The sequence below is a fragment of the Rhodnius prolixus genome, unplaced genomic scaffold (assembly GCF_049639745.1).
Source record: "Rhodnius prolixus isolate KJV_2025 unplaced genomic scaffold, Rpr scaffold_5, whole genome shotgun sequence".
NCBI classification, from domain to species: Eukaryota; Metazoa; Arthropoda; class Insecta; order Hemiptera; family Reduviidae; genus Rhodnius; species Rhodnius prolixus.
This window is the reverse complement of record NW_027411624.1, coordinates 15,908,012-15,932,953: the sequence shown is the minus strand read 5'-3', so window position 1 is coordinate 15,932,953 and position 24,942 is coordinate 15,908,012. Positions and strand designations below refer to the sequence as shown.

General features: G+C 33.4%; 1 protein-coding gene and 1 long non-coding RNA gene across 4 annotated transcripts in view; one reads left to right on the top strand and one right to left on the bottom strand.

Annotated features, from left to right (window-relative positions):
- The window catches only part of LOC141458632 (neurotrimin-like), a 747,333-nt gene that overhangs the window by 451,707 nt on the left and 270,684 nt on the right, over positions 1-24,942 (bottom strand). The gene's annotated exons all lie outside the window — the stretch shown is intronic.
- On the top strand, positions 386-10,262 carry LOC141457934 (uncharacterized). The gene is made up of 4 exons (XR_012460649.1): positions 386-524; positions 755-843; positions 5,339-5,493; positions 10,031-10,262. It is a non-coding gene; the product is annotated as an uncharacterized lncRNA (long non-coding RNA).

The window sequence follows — 24,942 nt, the reverse complement described above, 5'->3', positions numbered from 1 at the left end:
ATTAAAGATTAGAATGGATCTTATAAGAAAAAAATTAAGTTAAAAATTCAAGTTGATCAAAATAACTAACACTCTTTTCAGAGATCATGACTTTTTTTTACCACTCTTTTAAATCTTTAAAGTAAGAGTTTGTAATGTTATTAGTCTTTTAATGAATGCTTTATGCTTAAAAAGAATTTGAATGTTGGTAACTTTTCTTATAACCAAGTTCGTTTGATTGTTTTTTTAAATGTTTCTTCTTTCGTAAAAAAAAAGTTTAGATATTCGTATTTCTACAATACTTTAGAGAGAATATTGATTCATTTTTTAATCATATCGAAAAGAAGAATATTTTGCCTAAATGTGAGTCACTAATTAGCCAGATTAGTGTTGTTTATAAACATATCTGGTACACGATAACCTCCCTGAAACTTCTGGCATTTCTCACGATGTAAAATATGGTTCTTGTTTTGGTTAAATTCACAGTGTAACATAATTATGTGACAGAAAACACTGTATATTTATAACAGCACTTTCACACTAAGGTTAGTTTATGTTGCAAATCAAATTTGTCCATTGAAAATACATTATTTATAAAATCAACAATTCTTAACTCTTAACATTATTTAAACTGAAAAGGTCAAAATAGAGAAGGCTTTAAATTAAATAAATTAATAATTTCACTTTGATGCCCAGTACTAATCATCTCCAATTTCTGTGTAGTGGTTTAATCTTTTATTTCTTCTTTAAAAATTACAATTATGAACCATTTCAGGTGTACGTTGCGTGGATGTCACTTAATAATTAAATAACAAGCTTCCAAAATTTATGGCGGATATAATCTAGCCCTCTACGAAGCGCGAGGTAAGAAACTCCACTTAATAAATGGCCAACAGTTCTAATTTATTAAAATACTTCTACTTTAAAAAAAAAAAAATCCCCAGAGAGCGTAGGCGGTTACGAGGGCGAGAGAAATGTTTACCTCCATTAAAACAACCCTCAACCTTTTAATTTTGGGCTATTTTTGGAAATCTAGAAAGGGTTTTAGGGTGCTATGGGTGCACCGGTAGACTCTTCTCTCTTCCTAGTACTTCTTTCAAAAACTTTTGGTTTTCCAGGGGTTTCTTAAAAACCTCTTAAGCGTTAGGGGCTCCCCACTAACCTTCTCTAGCTCCAGCATTGAACTAAAGAGAAATGAGATGTGTTGAATTGAACATACAAATATTTGCCAGCAGAATTCGCAAAATGAGAGCCTATATTTTTTCACTTTTCATATCTAATACGTTCACAAGCTAGCCTAATCTGAAAGAAAGGTGTGTACTTTCAACAATACCTTTAGGAAGATGAAGTGCCAGTGATACCAGCTGTTTCTAGCTGTAAATGGAGTCAATTAGAATCAAGAAGTGGGTATTAAAAGATATGGATATGAGATAGCGCGAACTTAACTCTTGTACCCAGTAGAAGATATCTAAACAAGCTTAAAGGTTTCCTCAATATAATTAAATGGAGTAAATATGATGTAAGAGACTTAGTGACACTGATTAGCGGATATGCACCTGTAACTTGTCACTTGTTCAGCATGAAAATAATCCGGCAAATGCTGTATAAACAGTGCAAGGATGTTTAGGATTCCGTACTATATGTGGAAGAATGCACTTTAAGCACTACAGACTGAGGAACTTAAAATGAGACGAAATTATAAACTTGTATGTAACGGATTGGAAAAGATATTGCAACTATCTTGGATACGTTTAAAGGTAACCAATGTGAAGAAATACCACTTAAATGATACTTTTATTGTTTTCCCCACAATATAACAGAAATAAAAGTAATTAAGTGTAAAGTAGTTGCATATTGATAAAATACAAATATTACTTTAAACATACAGCATACTTTGAATGTAACATTATGTATGCATATAAACATATGGAAACAGATGGGCTTGTTTACTTAAATGAGTAAACATGTACGTAGTGATATAATAACATTCTATGCTTGCTCGCGATCTCTCGTTGAGGATTCATACTCCAACAGTTTGGTAAACAAACCGTCTAAAGTTACGCATTTTTAGTTTAAATAAGTAGAAATAATAAAATTCTTATTACTGTATGAATTAAATTATAATAATTTACTTTTAATATGGTAGAATTAATTTGCCAAAGGTTTTTCTTAGATTTTCACAGAAGTTTAAACAAATTTGTGTTATTATTACAAATTAATTTGTAGAAAATACAGATTGACCTTTTTTTTTATCTATTTATTTCACATCAGTCTGCATGAGTCGAAGGTATGGCGACCATTCAGTGATGAAATGGCAAGCTTTCACAGTTTAAGCGTCGGACATTTGGCCACTTAACCTTCTTAGTTATACATTCATTTTAAAATTCGTTCTCAAAGCTGTATACTCGAAATTCTGAAAACTTGTAAGGGGATAGATCTTTCTCATATTTCTCACTTTTGGTAACTAATTTCCAAACCAGAATGCTTTTCAATATATGTTTAATTTCACTGTAAAAGTTGGCTGAGGTCTTGAAACAAAATTTGCGTAAGAAAGATTATAAGTTCTTTGTTTCAGATTTCTCTGTTGCCCTTCTTCAAAAAAAAAAAAAAAATGGAGAAGAGTGTTGTGATGTTGAGGAAAGTGAAAGGTCACAATTGTGTCTTGGTCTGTATTATTATTAAAAGTGTATCGCAAAAACGGATAAGCATCTTAATTAATTCATCATAATGCTTCTTGCTTGATCTAAAATCTAAAGCTAGAATTTTGGGGCAGGTTTTCCTTTTTGGATAAATCGTGCTATTATTCAAATAGAATTTTAGCATATTCACGTTTGCTTTATTGGTTATTAGTTTGCTTTATTGGTTATTAGTTTGCTTTATTGGTTATTAGTTTGCTTTATTGGTTATTAGTTTGATTTAAAAGTAAATGGCAATCATTAATTACAGAATACATATTGTGTAAATATGCCTTGCTGAAACCGTACAAACAAACTAAAGCTGAACTTTACACAGAAATGTTTTGAGATACTTTGCTAATAAAGCATAATTTAGGAACTAAATATTTGTTTACATTATTTTGAACAAAGGTAGATAATTATCCTATCCTACCATCTGTACTAACAGAAGGAACAAATACCTTAACAAATTTTTCAACTGAATTGAATTGAAAAATTAAATTGAAGATCCACAATATCGTCAGCCTAGTTTGTCCTTTTGGATTTTCTAAGTTGGAATTGTTTAAGTAGCTGATGTAATGTAGAACTTGAAATACCTTGCTGGTATAGACCCTGAGGCTACCGAAAAAAGATACGATCTTCACAAAAAAGAAAGTGAAGATTTTGAATTCTCCTTTTTATCTTTGGCCAGATTTATCTTCGTTCAACGCTTAATTATCTATTATTTAATTCATAGATCATAGATTTAATGAGACGCAATTGAAGAAAAAGGAATTAAAATCTTTAAATCTTTAAAAAAAAGTTAATCTGTCACAGATTACGATGAATGCTTATGTTCGGGCAGCAAAGATTACTCTACCTCTATTTCTGGTTACAACGAATTTATCTTTTAAGAAAGTTTTTAAAAGTTCATATATAAATTGTAAACAAATATAAAAAAAACCTACAAACTTTAAAAAAAAATTAATAATAATGAATAAAACAACTTCAGCACAGTCCATTTCAGTTTCATTTTAATCTGATACTCTTTCTCCTAGTGCACCCTAGCGAGGGAATTTAGTAATAAAATAATGAACAGCCCACTCTAATGCTCAATAATCTCCTATCTATGCAAATTACTTTAAGCTAGATTATGCGCTGAGTACCTAAAAAAGATTTTTCTCTATCTCTTTAGGTATCCAAATTGATTCTTAAGACTATTTTGTTTTCCACTTGAAACCCATCTCACTTGACAAAAGCTGCTTACTATAATGTTGATCTCAGGGTGTACAATATGATTAACAAATCTTGAAATACGAGCTATCTTCCATTTAAATCCTTTCTTTTAAAACAGAATTCTAAATTGAATGCTTAATAAGTTTAGATGGCTAACATGAAGAGACAATTCTCTTATGCTTCTTGAACATTTGGAAATCATCATTATAAATTTTTATGGACAATAAGTTATAAACATTTTGAAGGAAGTTAGAATGTTAATAAAAAGATTTTTTGTTCACTAGTGTTAAGTCGCAAAAATTTGATTTAATGGGTGTACTCTGGGCAAAATACATCAATCTAAAATTAAACCATATAGCCTCATGTGGGCATGTAGGCGGTGCCGCTTATAGCAGGATAATCAATCAATCATACCTCTTATACCCATGAACTTCGTCAGGAGAAGCAGATTGGGACTCCTCTAGGAGGTCTAGGCAAATTAATAATTATATTAATAAAGAATTAAAAATAAAAAATCTGTCAGCTTTTTGCACTAAACCTAAACTATTCTTAAAAATAATTTCACTACCCAGAAGTAAATTTACAGGTACGAAATTTTTCAGTTAATTTACTTTCAACTAAGCAGTAAATGTTAATGCCAGTCATTAAATATTTTAAAAATTAATCATTCATTATTTCTGCTAGCCATTCGAACCAAATAAAGTATATAAATAAAGATATTTCGTGGAATCTGTCAGCTAATTGACAAGTCTTACAGCAATATCCGTTGCTGGTGTCTAAAAAGAGTTATTTTTTGCAGTTATACAGGTTACTTTTTGGTGAAATTTCGTTGAAGGGATCTGCCATACAATTGAATTAAACTGTAGTACTTTTATTTCCAATATTTTTAAGTGACATCTTTATTTCCCCTGAAATCTACCGGTATAATTATGATAGATTGTTCACAATAAAACAGCCCCAATTATAGTTTCATTTAAAGTTTTTTTTTAGTCATTTTTACTAAATGCTATGGATGGAAGTTGTATTAATATTCTACATATTTATGGACTACAATTCTATTGTAAAAACTTTACTTACTAATGATGGTTTTGGCTTTTTTCGACCGTTGTTAAAGCAAAAAAGTTGTATTTATTGATGACCGCACCTAGATATTCCCCAAAAAAATCATTTATTTACTAAATTATTTGAAGGTTACAACTGCTGTTCCACTAACAGTAACAAGCAAATAACCTGACATACAATTAACGCGGAAGAAATCAACCAGTGATGAACCTCCTCACTATTACAGTGAACACTAGCCGTATACTTCTATTTTACTGTAGACAGTAGAAATTTAGTCGTCGAAGGGGGATTGTCAGAAATGAATGATGAGGTAATTTGGAGGAATTATTGATACTTTAAATAACAAAATTTAATAAAAAGATATATTAATTATAATAATAATTATTATTAAACATCTTTATTTGCAGAGGGATACTTAGCGAAATACAGAACAATAATGGTTATTTCCATATCACATAATAAAGAGAGGGCATTATGCAAAATAGCATTTCAAAGAATTTAAAAAAGAAAAGCTTCCATTTTAGCACTCCTTATGGAATTCTCCTCTATGGAATGATAAAAAGTAAGTATTTTGAGTTTTTTTAAGAGATTATTCCACTAGTGATAAACCCAGACAATGTCTCTTTTCATACTTGAGAATCACACTTCACTCTATTTTGTAAATTCAGAGAAAAAAAAATTCGATTACCTTTTATAGTTTTTGTTAAAGAAAAAAAAAAATACACTTTTAAGTAGAATGTTGAGAACACTTTAGAATAAGGATGAACTATACATAGTTCTCATCACCCTGAGTGAGTTCTAAACTTACTCTTTCAGTTCATAGAGGGGACTTATTCTCTAGCTCCCCTTTTTTAGAACATCCTTCTGTTAGTAAAACCCCCTAACGAATTAAGGAAAAGGAGCCACCTACACAACCAGGGGTGAAGTGAATTTCCTTCTCATTCTACGTTCTTTCCTTCACCCTTAACTTTATCATTAGCGTCTGGCAAATACAACCAATCTAACTCACCCTCTCTTTACATAGAAGTAAAGCAGGAGTGGAGATACTACGCAGATAAACTGGCGATAGAAAAACCTTTTTAAAGTGACTTGTCAAAGACGGTCTATTTTCTAAAAACCTGTTATATATATAGCTGTATATAACCCTTCAAAAAGTTGTATCATCGGTTTCCTAACTAGTTCATGGCCCCTTGCTGAGAGTCTTTAATGGAATTTAGTAGAAGGAGTAGATAACTAGGAAGGGATATGAGGAGAGTTATTTGTTTCTCTGCTAATGATTTTGAAACTCAAAACCCCTTTTTGAAAATAATTGGGAATTTATACTGTTCTATAAACATTAAACAAAGAGAATCGAGCTTGATCACAAACATGAAGATAATTACAAAATAATATTCAAATTGTTGGCTTATACAGAACTCATTGAACGCAAAACTTGAGTTTACTCTCTTACGAACTTTCTTCTTTAGTACTAATATAATTAAGTATAAAGTTTTATAAATTACATGTAACAGCACAAATTTATCCGTGTAAGGAAATACTTCGTAACTTATAATTGGAGGTGGTTATAGATTAGTTAGGTTATAAATATTCAAAAATACAAATTAATATCAGTGTTAACCGCTGCTACCGATAAAATTAAAAACAACTTTTTTTTAAAAAAAATCTGTTCTACACGAACTCTTCAAACGCACATCAACCACTTACAAGGCTGGCTTATCAAATGGTGAATCAAAACTAACGTTAACGGAATCAAAATATATAGTATTTACTCTAAGACAAGAAATCCCATCATCTTGAACTAAACCCCTATACCAACTGTGGACAAAGTACGCTGCCCCTAGATAAACGGTTAACATGGAATCCCCATACTAGACTGAAAAGACAAGAAACTAACCAACGCTACAAACTTCTCGCCAGACTACTTGACAAACGATCTAAACTCAACCTACAAAACAAAAGACTCTAATACCTGTTGTTACTGCGACCTATTTAGTCATACGGCATCGAAGTATGGGGATCGACTAAACGTTCCAATTCTTTACGCATTCAGACTTTACAATAAAAAATACTACGAAAACTTCTTAACGCTCCGTTCTATGAATCTAACCTCACCATTCATAATGACCTCAAAATCCCTTTCATTTACGACCTTACTAAACCTCGTTTCTTAAAATTTCATTCCTTTACAGCAGCTCATCCTAATCCTTTAATTGAACACCTATCTTCTTCCACATTACCAGGTAATCTTCCAAGGAGATTGAAGAGAAGATGGCCCCGCGACCTACTCTCCTCATAACAGTATAATGTGATTTGTTCACGTTAATGGAGTGTCGCTACTGGGTGCCTTCTCCTATCTTCATTCAAGACATTACATAACATCACATTTGCTTGTTGCAAATTTATAAAAAATAAAAAAAAAAATCTGTTAAGTTACACCAGCGCTATATACACTATTAGTAACGATGACTATAACTGACATCACTATGCTCCCACTAACTGAGGGGAGATGTTTCCCAGCGCTCCAAACACTCCAAAAGTCATCTCCAGATTAACTACTCTCTTCAGAAGTGTGAAAATCGCGAGGCCACTGGTGTTTTAATCGCCTAAGAGGATGATGATCTGGAAGGTGATGAGTTCGAACAACTTTGACTTACAAACAGAATGTCTAAGTATGTATGGATGGTTAGATTTGAAACAGAAAATGGAGCGTTAACGATAGTGCGGAGAGTAAAAACAACCTTAAGTTAAATAAATAAATAATGAAAAAACTAACTCTGTCCATTCTGCAGTTCATGTAAGCTTATAACAGTCAAATTATCCGTAAATTTTGTTAATTACTTAATAAAGAGAAGACCTCATATCAATAACAAAGTGATGCTTTCGAGGAAACCTTTCAGGAAGGTAATGAAGAGTAGAAGAACATGGACAAGAATAGGTTATCCCTGCTGCTCTCTCTGGAACTCCTCAAAGGACTGAATGATCCAGAAATATAATTACATCAGTGATTTCCTTTCCCCAAACTTGAGCATCAAGAGGAAGTGGGAGCCATGAATCTGTCTCCTCCGATATTTAAGAAAAACCCGAATGTTTGAATTGTCGTGAAATTTCACAACAAAACTTGGTGAAACCGCTACTGAAATTTATCTTTTATTAAAAGAAGTTTATGGCGATGAATGTTAATCATGTGCGCGAGTTTTTGAAGGGTTCAAGCGTTTCCAAGATGGCCGGGAGAAGACGTCGGAGATGATGACCGCCCGGGGTCGCCCTTCCACATCCAAAATGGATGAAAATATCGATTATAATTAAATCAACATTACTATCGTGAGGTGTTTGCTCAACTCCGTGAAAGAGTAAGGAAAAAAACGACCCGATTTGTGGAAGAAAAAGTCATGGGTTCTCCATCAAGACGTTTCTAGCCAAGTACAACATCCCACTTTTAAGCCATCCGCCTTATTCGCCTGACCTGGACCCATGTGACTTTTATCTGTTCCCCAAAGTCAAATCTGCATTAAAAGGAACACGATTTCAGTCCGTTAAAGCTGTGAAAGAAAAAACAGCACGCGTCATGCAGGAGCTCACAAAAAAAGACTTCCAGCACTGTTTCGAACAATGGTAAATTCGCATGAAGCGTTGTAGGGATAGGGGTGGGGTGTATATTGAAGGTGATAATAACTAAATATGTATAAATTTAAAATGAAATGTTTTACAGCAATAGTCTCGTTATTTAATAGCCACACCTCGTGTACCCAAAATGTGAAAAACAAGTCGTCGAAATATCCGCAAATTCTTTTTCGCTCCTGAGAATTTGATTAAAAATCTGTAGACAATCCAACAAACTATGCATCAAAAATTTTTATCATTTTTGAAGACAGAAATTCCTCAAGAAAAAAGGCCAACCCCAAAAAAATGAAAAAGAAATTTTATTTATAAAGAAAATGGACAAATTCTTTCTCCCTTTTTTTAATTCAAGATTTCCTTTCAATTTTATCATGGTCTAAGGAAAATATATATGTACAGTCTTTGTCAAAACTTTTAGTTATTTTTTATATATACAAAAAAAGTTTTTAACAATTTTAAACTCTTATTACTGAACATTGAATATAGAGGATCTTTTAACTCGGGTGAGGGACAGCAATATGAAAATGAACGGGACTCGCTTTCAGCCCTAAACAAAACGAAAGGGGTGTGAAATACAAGCGGCATCAAGAGGCGGTACCAAGTGTAGTGAAAGAAGATGGTGACAAAGAAAGCGCTGGTAGAAAAGAAAGTTATTTTATTTAATTCGAAATAACTTCTACCTAAATAAGAAAGCAAAATGCTTCGTCAAGAATCGAGTGTTAATATAATAAAAACATCTTGCACTTTTTAATACGAGAAAAAGTTGCCACCTTGATTAAAATTAATTCTTTTTTCTGCAACCATGTAGGGAAGTTCTCATTACTCAATTAAAATCAGCTGTGTAATGCCCAACTTCCCATACTAGTGGGGGGAAATTCCCATTAGTGTCACTTTCCGCACAAGTGAGTGGAAAAACTTTATTGTGCTTCCTTGATATAAGAAGTTTTGTTATTAACATAAATATTTTCTGTAAAACTCTAATAAGCTTATTTAAATTTATTTTATTTAAATAATTAAAAAACGAATATTAAAAAATAAAATAAAAATTGAAAGGAATATAGAAATAAAAATAATACTTTAATAAATAATTAGATATTTTTAATTATAACAGTTAAAAAGGTTATAGTGTTACCTTATAGAAATTTAAAATGGATTCTAGTGATGCCTGTTTAGAAAACACTCCTCCATCAATAAAAGAAACAGCAGAAAATGTAATAAGTAATGTAAATACGTAAGTAATGTAAATAATTGTAATATAACAATAAATGTTTATAAAAAATAAATTACTTTTTGTAGACTGTAAAAATGAAATTTTTAATTTTATTAGTTAATAAATGGTTGCAGAAAAAATATAATATTTAACTCTAGTGCAAAGTATTTTCCACACTTGTTAAATAAATAACTATATTAAGTAGACTTATCTTTTAATCACTAATTAACAGTAATTAAAACTCTCTTTCTAACAAAAGAAACGCTTCCAGATCGATGAAGTCGCTGAATATTAGAGTACTTCAATAAAATTTGGCTCGCCTGTTGTTTTTACAAAAAGATTCTTAAGGATTTACTTAACAAGTCACAACAAAGGCCTGTTTAGGTTGGTTGAAGCCCTGGACACAGAAAACAAATTAAGGGCTCCACTGCATCAAAAAAATTATTGCTTAAAAAAAGCCTAGATTGAAAATAAACACCATTTTCTAAACGCTAGACTATAAACTGTTCGTTTTCCTCAATATTCCTAAAGAGAGAATGTTATTTATAGAAATAACATAAGATTGACATAAATAAATTTCATAACAGCATATTTTTTTTACGAAAAAAATATAAGTGATGGATGTAGAGCAATGTGAAACTAATAAGCGAAGTCTAAAATTTTCTGTGAGAAATATGTAATCTGTTTTCAGGCTGAAGTATTAGGAAATGTTCTGACAACAAGAGAATTGGTACCAATTAGGGAACATTCAGGGCTAAATTCCATTCGTTTGTGTTCCTATCTTTTTAACAATAAAATTTTCCTAACTCAACATAAAAGATAACCTATTGTTACAGGTTACCCTTGTTAAATACATGCAGTGACTCCCATTAATATTGGGACGGTACATACAGAAGTTCAAAATTGACGAAAATTAAAAGTGGCACCCATTTATTCAAATTTTTATAAATTCATTTCATTTTATAATTACTATTAATTAAATAAAAACTATTTAAATAAGTACATAAAAATGTTTTGGTAGATTAAAAAAAATATATATAATAATAAGAGCAAATTCTACCTCTCATAAATATTGGGACACTATTATAATTTATAGTTTGTCCAAGGTTTTGCCCGAATATCTATACAATTTGTAAATATATACCTTAAGCATATATTCAATATGAAATTAATAATTAAATTAGTTTATATAAATCAAGCCAGGTGTAACATGTCGCGCAAAAATACAAATACAACGATTGAACAAAGAAATATTATAATTTCTTTGCACAAAGACAATAAAAAGTGTTAGAGAGACGGAAAAACTGATCGGACCTAAAACATCTACTGCGTGGAACATCATTCAGCGTTACCAAAAAGAAAAAAGAATTGTTTCAACCCCACAAAAAGGCCGTCCTCAACTGCTCTCTGAGAGAGAGCAGCGTTATATATTAAAAGAATTAAAAAAGATCACCGACTTAGTGCTCCAAAACTTCCATGTGAAATTTTTGACATGTTCAGAGAGCAAAAAAGGAGCAGAAACAGTTCGGAGAGTGCTAAGAAAACTCGACTATCATGGTAGAGTAGCCTGGAAGAATCCTTTTGTCAGTAAGATAAATCGTGTTAAGAGAGTGAAATTTGCCGAAAAATATTTCAATGTAAATAGTGACTTTTGGAATGATATACTCTAGCGATGAATCAAAATTTAATGTTTTTCAGTCAGATGGAAGGGTTATGGTCTGGAGGAAAGCGAATGCTGAACTCGAAAAGAAGAATTTACAGCCAACTTTAAAGGGTTTTAAAGCTGCACCTCCGGGTGGTGGTGGGTCAGTTCTGGTTTGGAGCTGAATGTGCATCAGGATTTGGAGAATTAGTGTTTATTGATGGAATGATGCACAAAATGGTTTATAGTAATATATTAAAAAATAATTTGGAAGAAGTGCCAAAAAAATTGGGTATTTTAGGGTCTTTTAAATTCTACCAAGATAACGACCCCAAACCTACGGCTTGGGTGATACGTCAGTGACTGTTATACAATTGCCGAAAAGTTTTCCAAACCTCTCCGCAGTCACCAGATCTTAATCCCATTGAACAATTATGGCAATATTTAGCTAGTGCTTTAAGCAAACGAGTAATATCTAACAAAAATGAATTAAAACGATGTTTCCTGGAAGAATGGGGAAAAAACACCACCTGAATTAACCAAAAACTTGTTTCACCTATGCCTGATCGTTTGAGGGCTATTGTAAGTCAAAAAGCAATTATTAAATTATTACCAACCAAATATTAAATAGTACGAGATTTTAAATATTGAACATTTAAACTCTAGCACTTCTGGTGTCCCAATATTTTTGAGAGCCTTATTTTACACTTTTTCAAAAAGTGCTACCTAACAGTTTGGAATTTCATCGATTTATACTTATATATAATTTCTACAGATGTTGCTAATGTTATTAAAAAAAAAAAATCCAATCTTTTGTATGTTGTTTTCATTTTCCTTTTAAATCATTTTGTAATAGGTGTCCCAATATTAATGGGAGTCACTGTAAATAAAATAAAACTCTGGAAATGAGTATGAGATTTAATGATGAATATCGAAAAATGTTTATGGGATCTAGACGATTTTGTGAGCCTTTTTTAATCAGCAGCTTCTGGATTATTCTTGGTTATAACTTCAAACATTATCTTTATTTAGGTAGCGATTGGTAAAGTGTTGTCGACATATCAGCAATTAATCATATAATCAGGGCTTGAATCTTTAGTGATTTATTTTAATTTTTCTTAAAAGTTGGATTGCAATAAAAATTAAGTACTGGCTAGATTGATTAGATTGATTTTACTTCTGGAGCATTGTACCATAATCTATCTTATAGAAATTAGAATTCCAGTTACTACTTGAACTACAAAGTGGAATCATATCCAGTGGCGCATTCTACTGTACGTTTTTTTAGATAACTTTGGATAGGGCGTTGATGATTATGGCCACAAATATTTTATTTACGTTAATTTTGTTTTTGTTTCTGACAGCAAATCTAACATATTTTACAGAAATAATAATTTTAAAGTATTATTTATTTACAACATCAGTACATTTACAGTATTTACAACATTTTAAATGCCTTACTTGAGAAGAGCGCTTCCAAATCGTATGAAATAAAATATTACAACTGACTGACATTCATTATGTTTTTATTCCAATGTAAATTTAACTGAAAAACATGTCATGAAATTATCACAATTTCTTTTTCTTTGTCGTTATTTTTGGATTAAAAATAAATCATATAAGCTGTAAATTTTACAGAAATAGAGGTCACTATTTTATTTGTATATGTGCTTTTGTATTATATATTTTTCGTACACTCACCTTTCAGTTATTAATGCTTCGACACTTAAATTTGAGATATTTCAAAAAGTGAAATTAATCAGTTTGTGCAGTGAAGGGCTCATACGTTTAACTTTAATAAATAACCTTAATAATAATAAAAATTATTTAACTTAAGCGTCCATCCTCTGCAATTTGACTCCCGAAATGGTATTCTCTCTTCGCACGGTTCTGGTGCCCACACTTCTACAAACAGAAATATATTTCTACCACCACCACCAACCAGTATACTGGCCATATATCTCTGGTAAAATGTGTTCCCAATATTGTAGTTTTATGCTAATATTGGGAATACAGATGGTAATAATGATGTAGGGTCGTATCGTACATTTTGAAAGTCAACCAATACTCTGTCGTCATCGCAAAACCATTGTTTTGTTAAAATAGTAGCAATACGAAGAATTTAAAAATGTTATTTTGTTGTTCAGAGATATTCTATCGGAAAGAGATTTAACATATTTCAAGTTAAATCTAACATATGGAAAAGTATGTATCTGTAATTGGGTACTACAGGTTAACTGAATGTTTGCACTGGAATATATAATATTAGTAGTATAGTCTACATTCCTAAACATTCAAATTTGGGGTTGAGAAGTATTAATGCATTACTTTTTCATTTTAAAACTATCATTTCATTTGAAGTTCAATACAATCAGTCACTTTTTCAATGAGAATGTTTTTCTAAGAATATATTTAAAAATATTAATATACGAGGGTCGTTTGAAAAGTCCGTGCAAAGTCAGAGAGATAGCAACTCTGGCGCGTATCGAGGTTATGTTTAGTTAGTAGCATCTCTTGGAAGAACACACACCAAGTTTCAGCCAGATCGGTCTATTTCTTTGTGTTTGGCATTCGTTTGAATCGAGGAAGTCGAGTGATTTTCAAAAAATGGACGAAAAAGAATTTCGTGTGTTGATTAAACACTACTTTATGAAAGGCAAAACGCCTCAGGAGACTAAAGAGAAGCTTGATAAACATTATGGTGACTCTGCACCTTCGATTAGAACAGTTTATAAATGGTTTCAAAATTTTCGGAGTGGCCATATGGGCACAAGTGACGCTGAACGTTCTGGACGCCCTGTTGAGGTTACTACTCCAGAAATCATTGATAAAATCCATGATATGGTGATGGATGACAGAAGAGTGAAGGTGCGTGAGATTGCTAGTGCTGTGGGTATCTCGAATGAACGGGTACATAATATTTTGCATCAATATTTGGACATGACAAAGCTATCCGCAAGATGGGTGCCGCGATTGCTCACGCTTGACCAAAAACGAAATCGTGTGAAGTGTTGCAAGGACGGTTCCAGAAGAATCCGCAGGACTTTAAGCGTCGTTTCGTCACTGTGGATGAAACATGGATACATCACTACACTCCTGAGACCAAAGAACAATCTAAACAATGGGTTACCAAGGGGGAATCTGCGCCAAAAAAAGCGAAGACCGTTCCTTCGGCCGGAAAGATTATGGCGACTGTCTTTTGGGATTCGCAAGGAATAATCCTCATCGACTATCTGGAAAAGGGTAAAACTATTACAGGTGCATATTATTCATCGTTATTGGACCGTTTGAAAACCGAGCTGCAAGAAAAACGCCCACGATTGGCCCACAAAAAAGTCCTTTTCCATCACGACAACGCACCAGCTCACACCTCAGCAGTTGTGGTCACAAAATTAATGGAAATAGGGTTCCAACTCGTTTCACATCCCCCCTATTCTCCAGACTTGGCTCCCTCGGACTACTATTTGTTCCCCAATATGAAGAAATGGCTGGCTGGAAAAAGATTTTATTCAAACGAGGAGGTGATTGCAGAAACGAATGGCTATTTTTCAGACTTGGACAAATCCTATTATTCGGAATGGATCAACAAACTAGAGCAGCGTTGGACGAAGTGTATAAGCCTAAAAGGAGACTATGTTGAAAAATAAAAAAGGTTTACCCCAAAAAATTAAGTAGTTTTTATTTTTGCACGGAATTTTCAAACGACCCTCGTAAAGAGATCATTTAGTCTTAATTATTTTGTAGAAAAAATTGCATATAGAAAGTGAGTGAGTTCAAAGTTTTGAATTAATGAGTTAATTTAACAGAACACTTAATTATTTATTACCTGCTGATGCTCGTCCACAAAGAGTTTCTATCTAAAGGTCAAACGGTCAATCAACACTTTTACCGAAAGGTTTTTGAAAAACTTCGAAAAAGGGTCATTCGTGTGAGACCAAACATCAAGAACAAGATGGGTGTTGCATCACGATAATGCTCCTTGTCACACAGCAATTTCAATAAACGGAGTTTTTGGCCAGTAAAAACGTTCCTGTGGCTCCTCAGCCTCCTTATTCGCCTGACTTGAGTCCTTGTAACTTTTTGCCCTTCCCAAAGTTGGAAAAATCACCTCAAGGGAACTCATTTTAGGACAGTCGGAAAACATTCAAACAGCTGTAACCGACCAGCTGAAGGCTACTCCAGTATCGGAGTTCGAGCACTGCTATGAGGAGTGGAAGAAACGTCTCCAGCGCTGTGTGGCTTCAGAAGGAAGCTATTTTGAAGCTGACAATCTAGAATTGTTATTCTTTTTGAATAAAAAAATCAGTCTCATTACTTAATTTACAGACCTCGTACATATTTTTGTACAAATTACAGGTCTTTAACATTTATTTTATACTTTATAAGACAAAGTAATGTGAATATTATTTTAAGATTTGTTATATAAGTTTGAGATAATGGAGTTCAAGCAATAAATCCGCTCTGGTGCGCCGTTGATAGTAATTATAATTAAGACAAAGTTCAGCATTACTTGATTGCTGAAGCTGCAAGTCTTAAGACGATTAGTCTTTTATGTCTATCTTTTATATTTGCTAAGTTTTCCACCCTAAGTTAGTTGAAAGCACCTAATATAGACAAGGTTGTATGTATTGGGGGAGGTTTTGTAACCACTCTATGGGAAAAAGTCAGTTGTCTGAGAAAATTTAACCAAGTGTGCTTATCTTCAGCACTGCCAGAGCACACGGCTTCACAATACTTAATTTCCGCCAGTGGTTTTTCCCTTTTAAACCTGTAATGAGTGTTAGGTTAGGTTTGCCGCCAGACCATTTCCTTTTGTTCGATTGAAAACCAGCTTTCTTCTGTTCTCTTGTATTGGAGAGTTTGAAGTAAATGAACTTACTGAAAGCTGTACAAACGCATTACCAGGGGCCACCGAATGATACGGAGCTTCCAATGTACCCATCCTACAAATACAACAAAGCTGTGTTTCACTTTCTTAAGATTGGACCAGCTCCTCTGCCCAACAACCAAGAAGACAATATTGTATTTCCTTCCAATTTCCAAGCTAACAACTAACCTAGTGAACTCTATTGTGCAGCACCCAGAACCAATTCTAACTATAACTTTATTTTACAATGTTCGTATTCACAACTTGTTAAATTGAAAGTAACTCCTGTTTATTCTATACGCGCTATATATTCTTACTTCTAATTTTGTTGAAAACTTATTCTTTAGTTCAGATTGTTGGCGATCCAAAGAAAATAAATTGAAAAAGTTGAAGCTATTGTGTTGAATAAAACGTAAAAGTAAAATATTAAATGTAATGTACGAGGATCGTTTGAAAATTCCGTGCAAAAATAAAAACTACTTAATTTTTTGGGGTAAACTTTTTTTATTTTTCAACATAGTCTCCTTTTAGGCTTATACACTTCGTCCAACGCTGCTCTAGTTTGTTGATCCCTTCCGAATAATAGGATTTGTCCAAGTCTGAAAAATAGCCATTCGTTTCTGCAATCACCTCCACGTTTGAATAAAATCTTTTTCCCGCCAGCCATTTCTTCATATTGGGGAACAAATAGTAGTCCGAGGGAGCCAATCTGGAGAATAGGGGGGATGTGAAACGAGTTGGAACCCTATTTCCATTAATTTTGCGACCACAACTGTTGAGGTGTGAGCTGGTGCGTTGTCGTGATGGAAAAGGACTTTTTTGTGGGCCAATCGTGGGCGTTTTTCTTGCAGCTCGGTTTTCAAACGGTCCAATAACGATGAATAATATGCACCTGTAATAGTTTTATCCTTTTACAGATAGTCGATGAGGATTATTCCTTGCGAATCCCAAAAGACAGTCGCCATAATCTTTCCGGCCGAAGGAACGGTCTTCGCCTTTTTTGGGGCAGATTCCCCCTTGGTAACCCATTGTTTAGATTGTTCTTTGGTCTCAGGAGTGTAGTGATGTATCCATGTTTCATCCACAGTGACGAAACGACGCTTAAAGTCCTGCGGATTCTTCTGAAACAGCTGCAAACCGTCCTTGCAACACTTCACACGATTTCGTTTTTGGTCAAGCGTGAGCAATCGCGGCACCCATCTTGCGGATAGCTTTGTCATGCCCAAATGTTGATTCAAAATATTATGTACCCGTTCATTCGAGATGCCCACAGCACTAGCAATCTCACGCACCTTCACTCTTCTGTCATCCATCACCATATTATGGATTTTATCAATGATTTCTGGAGTAGTAACCTCAACAGGGCGTCCAGTACGTTCAGCGTCACTTGTGCCCATATGGCCACTCCGAAAATTTTGAAACCACTTATAAACTGTTCTAATCGAAGGTGCAGAGTCACCATAATGTTTATCAAGCTTCTCTTTAGTCTCCTCAGGCGTTTTGCCTTTCATAAAGTAGTGTTTAATCAACACACGAAATTCTTTTTCGTCCATTTTTTGAAAATCACTCGACTTCCTCGATTCAAATGAATGCCAAACACAAAGAAATAGACCGATCTGGCTGAAACTTGGTGTGTGTTCTTCCAAGAGATGCTACTAACTAAACATAACCTCGATACGCGCCAGTGGTGCTATCTCTCTGACTTTGCATGGACTTTTCAAACGACCCTCGTAAAATAACCAACTGTCAGAGATTTGCGAAAAAAAAGTTTTCTGATAAAATTCGCTAATAAATAAATAAAATATAACAGTTATGGTCTTAGTTCGCCGTTTTCGTGTATAACTCAATTCATTTTCACTGAATATATGATTTGAATTCCTCTATTTCAGCGTTTCTCAACCTTTTTTGGCTCGCGTACCACTTGGTAGTACTTCATACTAAACTGTACCACTTCGTAAAAATGATTCGTATTTCGTGAAATTTGTGATTCCGAGTTTTATTTTATTATTATTATCTTTATTTGTATAGAGATACAATGTATCAGTTACAAAGAAGGAGTTCAAGTTCATGTTCACTTTATAAACTTTGTATGAATTTTATCAAAATCGGACTAAGCGTTATGGAAATATTGGTAATAATAGTTTTAGATAGGGCCTTACTTGGGTGGGGCAAACTCCCCTCCTTATGAGGCACAGCGTCGAGACTTTAAAAGTGCAAAACTGCACAAAATCTCGATTCGAATGACATTTCATTCATGAAAATTGGTTCACGTGTCGATAATTTGAAACGATTGCTATACTTTCCCTTAACAAGTGTAAGTGCTGATCGCCGCTTTAATGTTACGTAGGGGAGCCCTAACCCTTTCATCCTACCAAATTTTATCAAAATCGGGCCAAGATTTACAGAGTAATTAGTAATAATAATTTTGGAGGGGGCCTTACATAAAGGGGGCTAACTCCTCCCCCCATTCGATGTACAGCGTCGAAAGGCACATTTACATGAAATTCCGAATCGAATGACACCCCATTCATGAAAATCGGTTCACGCGTTTAGGCGCTACGTTTTCAAAAAAAAGGTAACAAGAAGAAGAACAAGAACAATTTTTGAAAAAGCGGTTTTTGCTCATTTTCGGCAACTTTTTTCTCGAAACCTATTAGATATGGGTTGTTGCAACAAAATTACAGTCATAAAAGAGGGTTTGCCCTTTATTTTAAAAAAAAATTGGGAATTTTATCTTTTACAGAAAAAGAGAAAAAAATTGTCAAAGTTGGGTGTTTTTCAACGTTACGCTTTTTCGTGCAGTTTTTGATGATCAACCCTTATACAACTGTCCTACCGGACAGTTTTAATAAACTTTGTAAACCGTAAGATTTTAGTTTTAAAACTTTTTTTAAATAAAAAAATGCGTACATATTTTTCTTTTGAAAATCATTAATTAATTTACAAAGTTCTTCTTTAGGATTATTACACGTTGCCCAATCTTCTAAATTAATTTCTTTTAAGCATTCAACTACTAATTAAATTTAATGTTGCTTGGATAAAGCTTTACAAATTACAATCAGTCTCTTTAAGCAGATCTTTACATAGTTATCATTTAAGTTCTGCCACATGATAATTCTATTAAATTTTCTTTATCTTTTATCGATAACGATATAGCTTTTCCTAAATTTTCTTTATAGAAGGGGTTTGCAATCCAATTATCATTTGCGTTTTGGAAAATACTCCATGAAAGACAATTTTAATCGTGTTAAATGTGCTATTATAATTTCTCGTATATCTTGAAACAGACTAACCTTAATACTATACATATTAACAACTTTACTGTATAATATTATTAATTAAAATAATTTTTATGAATTATATAGGAAAAACCATTTCTATGATAATTTTATGCTTTAATTTTTTTATGTCCGCCATTGTTGTTTATTTTTCGCATACCACAGGTTGGGAAACGTTGATCTATTTGATCAAGAAATATTTACAGTTTAGGAGCATCTTTAGCTATCATTATAGTGACCCTTCTCGTTAAACAATAGTAATTTCCGTTACATTTAAAATTCAAAGGAGCAAGAACTCGGGATTAATAAAAAAATAAACAAATAAACGTTGAAATAAGCAGGAAATATGGCTGACTTTGTTTACATTACCTTTCATATTAGATATTGGAATTGTTTATTATTGGTATTAAAAGTAATTGAATATTAAATCATTATTTAATAATTCTTTACATCCTGCTATAAGCAGATTTCACCATAAAAGCAGATATTTCTGAAATTGATATATTTCGATTCCAAAAAGTGGAAATAGAAAGCCAATGTTGAAACACAGTTGAACGAAATTAGATTACCATTTAAATGGGTACTACCTTCTCTTCCTCGGTAATGGTATTCTTTTTTTTGGAGCGTATCAATTTGTCGCTTTTGTCTTTTTTTTAAAAAAGATGAAGCAAAATGTGTGGAATATTTACACTGTATTCATTTTCTTGTTATTACTCATGTTCCAGCCAGTTCTTGTCCAAACATGGACAACTTTTTTCACACAATAAAGTTTAATTGAATCGAGAAATGTGGGTACTCGATGGCTGGTATCTGCTCTTGAAATTAGTGGTGGAAAGTACACAAAGGAGGTGAAGAACCAACTTCTGTCAAAAATGGATGTTTCTCCAGTCAGGGCCATTTTGATCAAGTCTTGAGGTATTACGACAGTTTCATCGCCTAATCTAGGCATCACCTTATTTTTTTCTTCACTGGTTCTGCGTATCTTTAGCCTCATGTTTCCAGTAATGGATGTCTTCAAAGCATTCAATCTTTATGGATCATTTTTGTGGGTTCTATCTCTCTTGGCAAGCTAAACTGCTGATACCGGAACAAGTTAGTAAGATAATGCTGTGAGGTTAATCAGATCAGCTTGGATCTAGCTGGATATTGTTAAGTTAAATTTAATGGGATGTTTAACCTCCATGTTTAATGGAATTCAAACTACCAGGAGTGGATGTTTTCAGACTCTTTAAGATTTTTTTTTTTTTGGAAACCGGTTCCACTGCCATTTCTTCTTCTCAGAAAAAATATTTTTGTTATATGGTTTAGTATTCCTTAAGGATATAAGATAAAGAAGGAAGTTATTGGCTTCCCGATTTGTGGTGGACAGATTCTACGTAATTAATCACCTTGTTACAAAGAGAATTAGTTCCCTGGCAGCCAGGGTATTCACTGAGAGGTACTGGTACAAAAAAAAAACTCCAATTTTGGTGAAGGTTTTCAGCGACTTGTCCCATTTCTCGTCCTCCCTAAACCGTGCAGATGTCTTACCCCGATATTATTTTGACTACCATGACCTACTTAAAAATCCCTTCATTATAGACAGTCTCTACCATTATGATTCCTATGCACCAAACATAATAAAATAAACTGTAATTTTCTGTCAAAATTGGAGGACAAGTTCGCTGATTACGACCACTTTTACACGGACGGACCTAAGAGTGCGGATGGCGTGGGATGCTCAATCTATCACCTACAGTCGGACACAATGTTGCAATATAAACTTAATCATGCTGCCTCCATATTTACAGCTGAACTCATAGCTATAAACAAATGTTTATATAATATTCGGTCTACCGACATCAAACACTCTCTCATCATGAGCGATAGTAAAAGCGTTCTACAGAAATTGAGGCATCCTTGTAATGACACTTCCTTCCTGGTCCTGGATACGATAAATATGATAAAGAAGTTAATTGCCAATGGCGGATAAGTCTGGTTGATTTGGGTGAAGGGTCATTGTGGGATATTGGGAAATGAAAAAGCTGATTCTGGAGCAAAAAAGGCCACTCCATATTTAAATACATTGTCTCCATCCGATATTAAAAACTACTATAAAAAGATATGCTACCAAAAGTGGGATGAAAGTTATACAAGATCTTCAGCACTAAAAGGTAAATTCCACCGATCCATAGAAACTGGTATACAGCTAAAACCTTGGTACAATAATTACTCTGAAAATAGAAAATTCTACAACACAATAATCAGGCTCAGATTTAATCACAACTATTCTCCACACCACCTAGCCCGCATAGGGATCTCCATAGACACAACCTGCTCCTGCGATCACGAATCCATAGCCGACTCCAACCACTTAATATTGGCCTGCAAGAAATTCACTCTTGGTAGAGATCAGCTGTGGAGGGCGCTAGTACGGACTGATTGCCCACTACCACCAAACTTACACACCATCTTGATACACAACAATGACGACATACAGGGTGACCAGAGTTATATGCTCCACCCACTTTTTTTTTTTAACGGCGGGAAATTTGGAAAAAATGAAAAACACGTATTTAATCATTTTTAGTCTAGTTTATTTTCAGTGATTGACCCATTTTTTTAACCCCCTTTATCACAAGATACAGCATCCAACTTTGTTTTTTCAAATGGAACGTTATAATTTTTTTGGCATATTTTTATAGTATTTGTGCTTCTAAAAAAAAACAAAAAAAAAATTTTTGAAATCGGTTAGGTTTTTCAAAAGTTATGGTAATTTAAAATATGAAAAACAGATTTCAGTTTATTGTCAAAATTACGTTATTTTTTTTAAAAAATCTGTTCAAACTGGGCACAATCAACGGATAGGCAAGCCAAAACTCTGGACTCCCACGCTTTACTTGTAGCAGCACTTATGGTGGCGAAGTCAAGATCTAGGCAGGCTAGTTATTCGACGTTTCAGATCATCTACTGAAGCCACGGGATTACTGTTATTGTACACTTTATTTTTTAGATATCCCCTCAAAAAATAGTCCATTGGGGTTAAGTCCAGACATCGAGGTGGCCATTGGATGGGGCAATGAGTCCCTAAGCACTTTTCATGGAAATTTCTGTCCAGGTAACCTCGAAAAACTCTCGCATTATGTGCCGGGCAACCACCTTGTTGAAAAGTACTTATCTAGCCAGCGTTGTAGAGGAACATCTTCAAGCAGAACTGGCAAAAAGTCTCTTCAAAAAAAGTTAGATCCCTAGCATCAGTTAAGTTCTCTCTGTAGGAGTATGGGCCGATTAGTTGATTTCCTAAAACTCCACACCAAACGTTTGTAGAAAAAACTACCTGAACGTCGAATAACTCTAGCCTGCCTAGATCTTGACTTCGCCACCATAAGTACTGCTACAAGCAAAGCGTGGGAGTCCAGAGTTTTGGCTTGCCTATCCGTTAATTGTTCCCAGTTTGAACAGATTCTTTAAAAATAATAACATAATTTTGACTATAAACTGAAATTTGTTTTTCCATATTTTAAATTACCATAACTTTTGAAAAACCTAACCGATTTCAAATTTGTTTGTTTTGTTTTTTTAAGGAGCTCAAATACTATAAAAATATGCAAAAAAAAGTTCCATTTGAAAAACAAAAGTTGGATGCTGTATCTCGAGATACAGGGGTTTAAAAAAAATGGGTCAATCACTGAAAATAAACTAGACTAGAAATGATTAAATACGTGTTTTTTATTTTTTCGAAATTTCCCGCCGTTAAAAAAAAAGTGGGTGGAGCATATAACTTTGGTCACCCTGTATGCTTAGACTTGTACACATACATAAAGACGAACAACATCACACTATAATAGTCAATAACACACACACACACACTTTGTACAACAGTTTTCCTTACATAAAAAGCATAATAATAAACAAATAAAATAAATAAATAAAAGTATGTTTGCTAGTCGCCTCCGTCCACGACACCTAATTACAGGTAGTTGGACGTTAAGCCCCGTCTGAAAAAATAGGCAATTACTTTACTTTTACTTTATTAGTAGTAAATTCTTTTAACATTTTCCTGAAGGTTCTGATGAAGAGCAGCAATACTAGCCGAAACGTTGAGCACAATGAAGACTTCCACAAGGATATTGCCGAATATCTTTCTTTTTTTGAAAATTATGATTTAATAATGGCTAAAAGAGAAACTGGTATGAATGCTTGAAAATTAAATGTGGTTCGAAACTTCCTTCGCTAGTCTCTGGTTATTTTTTTGTCTCAGCAACTATTTGTTCAAGACTGCCTCAAGATATACAGATCTTTTATTGATTTTTTAAAATCTTTTTTTATGTTTTTGTTTTCTTATTGACTTTCAAGCATTCAAAGTTCTGGAGGAAAACACTTAAAACATAAAATATTGGAAAACATTGGAAGATTCTTAATATGAATAAATTTTATTGAGACTCTTTGTTTTTTTGGGTTGGCTTTAAGAATATGGCTGTTCTCCAGCTCGTACTGTGGTAATATTGGCAAGAAAACGACCTTCTTTCCGCTGAGTCACACCCGGCCATGTGTTCGTCAGATCTAAAACAGAAGGATAGCACCCCCCTTGTGCTTGTAATGTGCCATCAGCAAATATGGCCACTAACAGCTCTTACCGTGCATCATTCACACTATAATAATAATAATAAAATCATAACGGATTATTAAAGTTATGCATTTTTACAAGCATAGACACTATTCACCTTAACATTCATCTTACATATTATTGAGAATAATACCTAATTGTTAGTAATATCGAAAGATTATTTAATTTGCAGGTTATTTACAGGGTTTTGTAACTTTACATTTGAGCTTATACACCTCTAAATGCCCAAAATGAATTTTCCCAAATGTGGAAAGGGGGGAAAATGGAAAATGTTTTTGGTAAAAGTTGTGTTTTCGGTTGGAAACTTTAATCGCCAAGTTACAATCGGATCTTCTGGAAAGAATCAAATTAATGTACAGGGTGATCCATTTAAAACGCACCAATCACTAATAACTTTTTAGGAAAGCGGAATTTCGCAAAAACCCACGAAGTAAACTATATGTTTTTTTTGGGTCTAGTTTTCAAATTTTCCATCCCCGATGCTGTATCTTAATTTTTGGCAGAGTTATGGCCAAAAAACTGATCGAGGTTCCATGAGAACCACTGGTTTTGACAATGATTATGAAAACTACATAAAAAATTGTGAAAAGTGGTGTTAATCCCGTTTCGATATCCCTAATATTTGTCGAGATATTTAAGATTAAAGTTACAATTTTATCTATTATGATCGGTTTTCAATATTAATTTTCCACCAGAAATACACCGTTTTGGGGAGGTCCTCTGACTGCGAAAAGTGTTATTTGTGACGCAAAGAACTATAATAATAATAATTGAAGATTAAAAAAAAAAT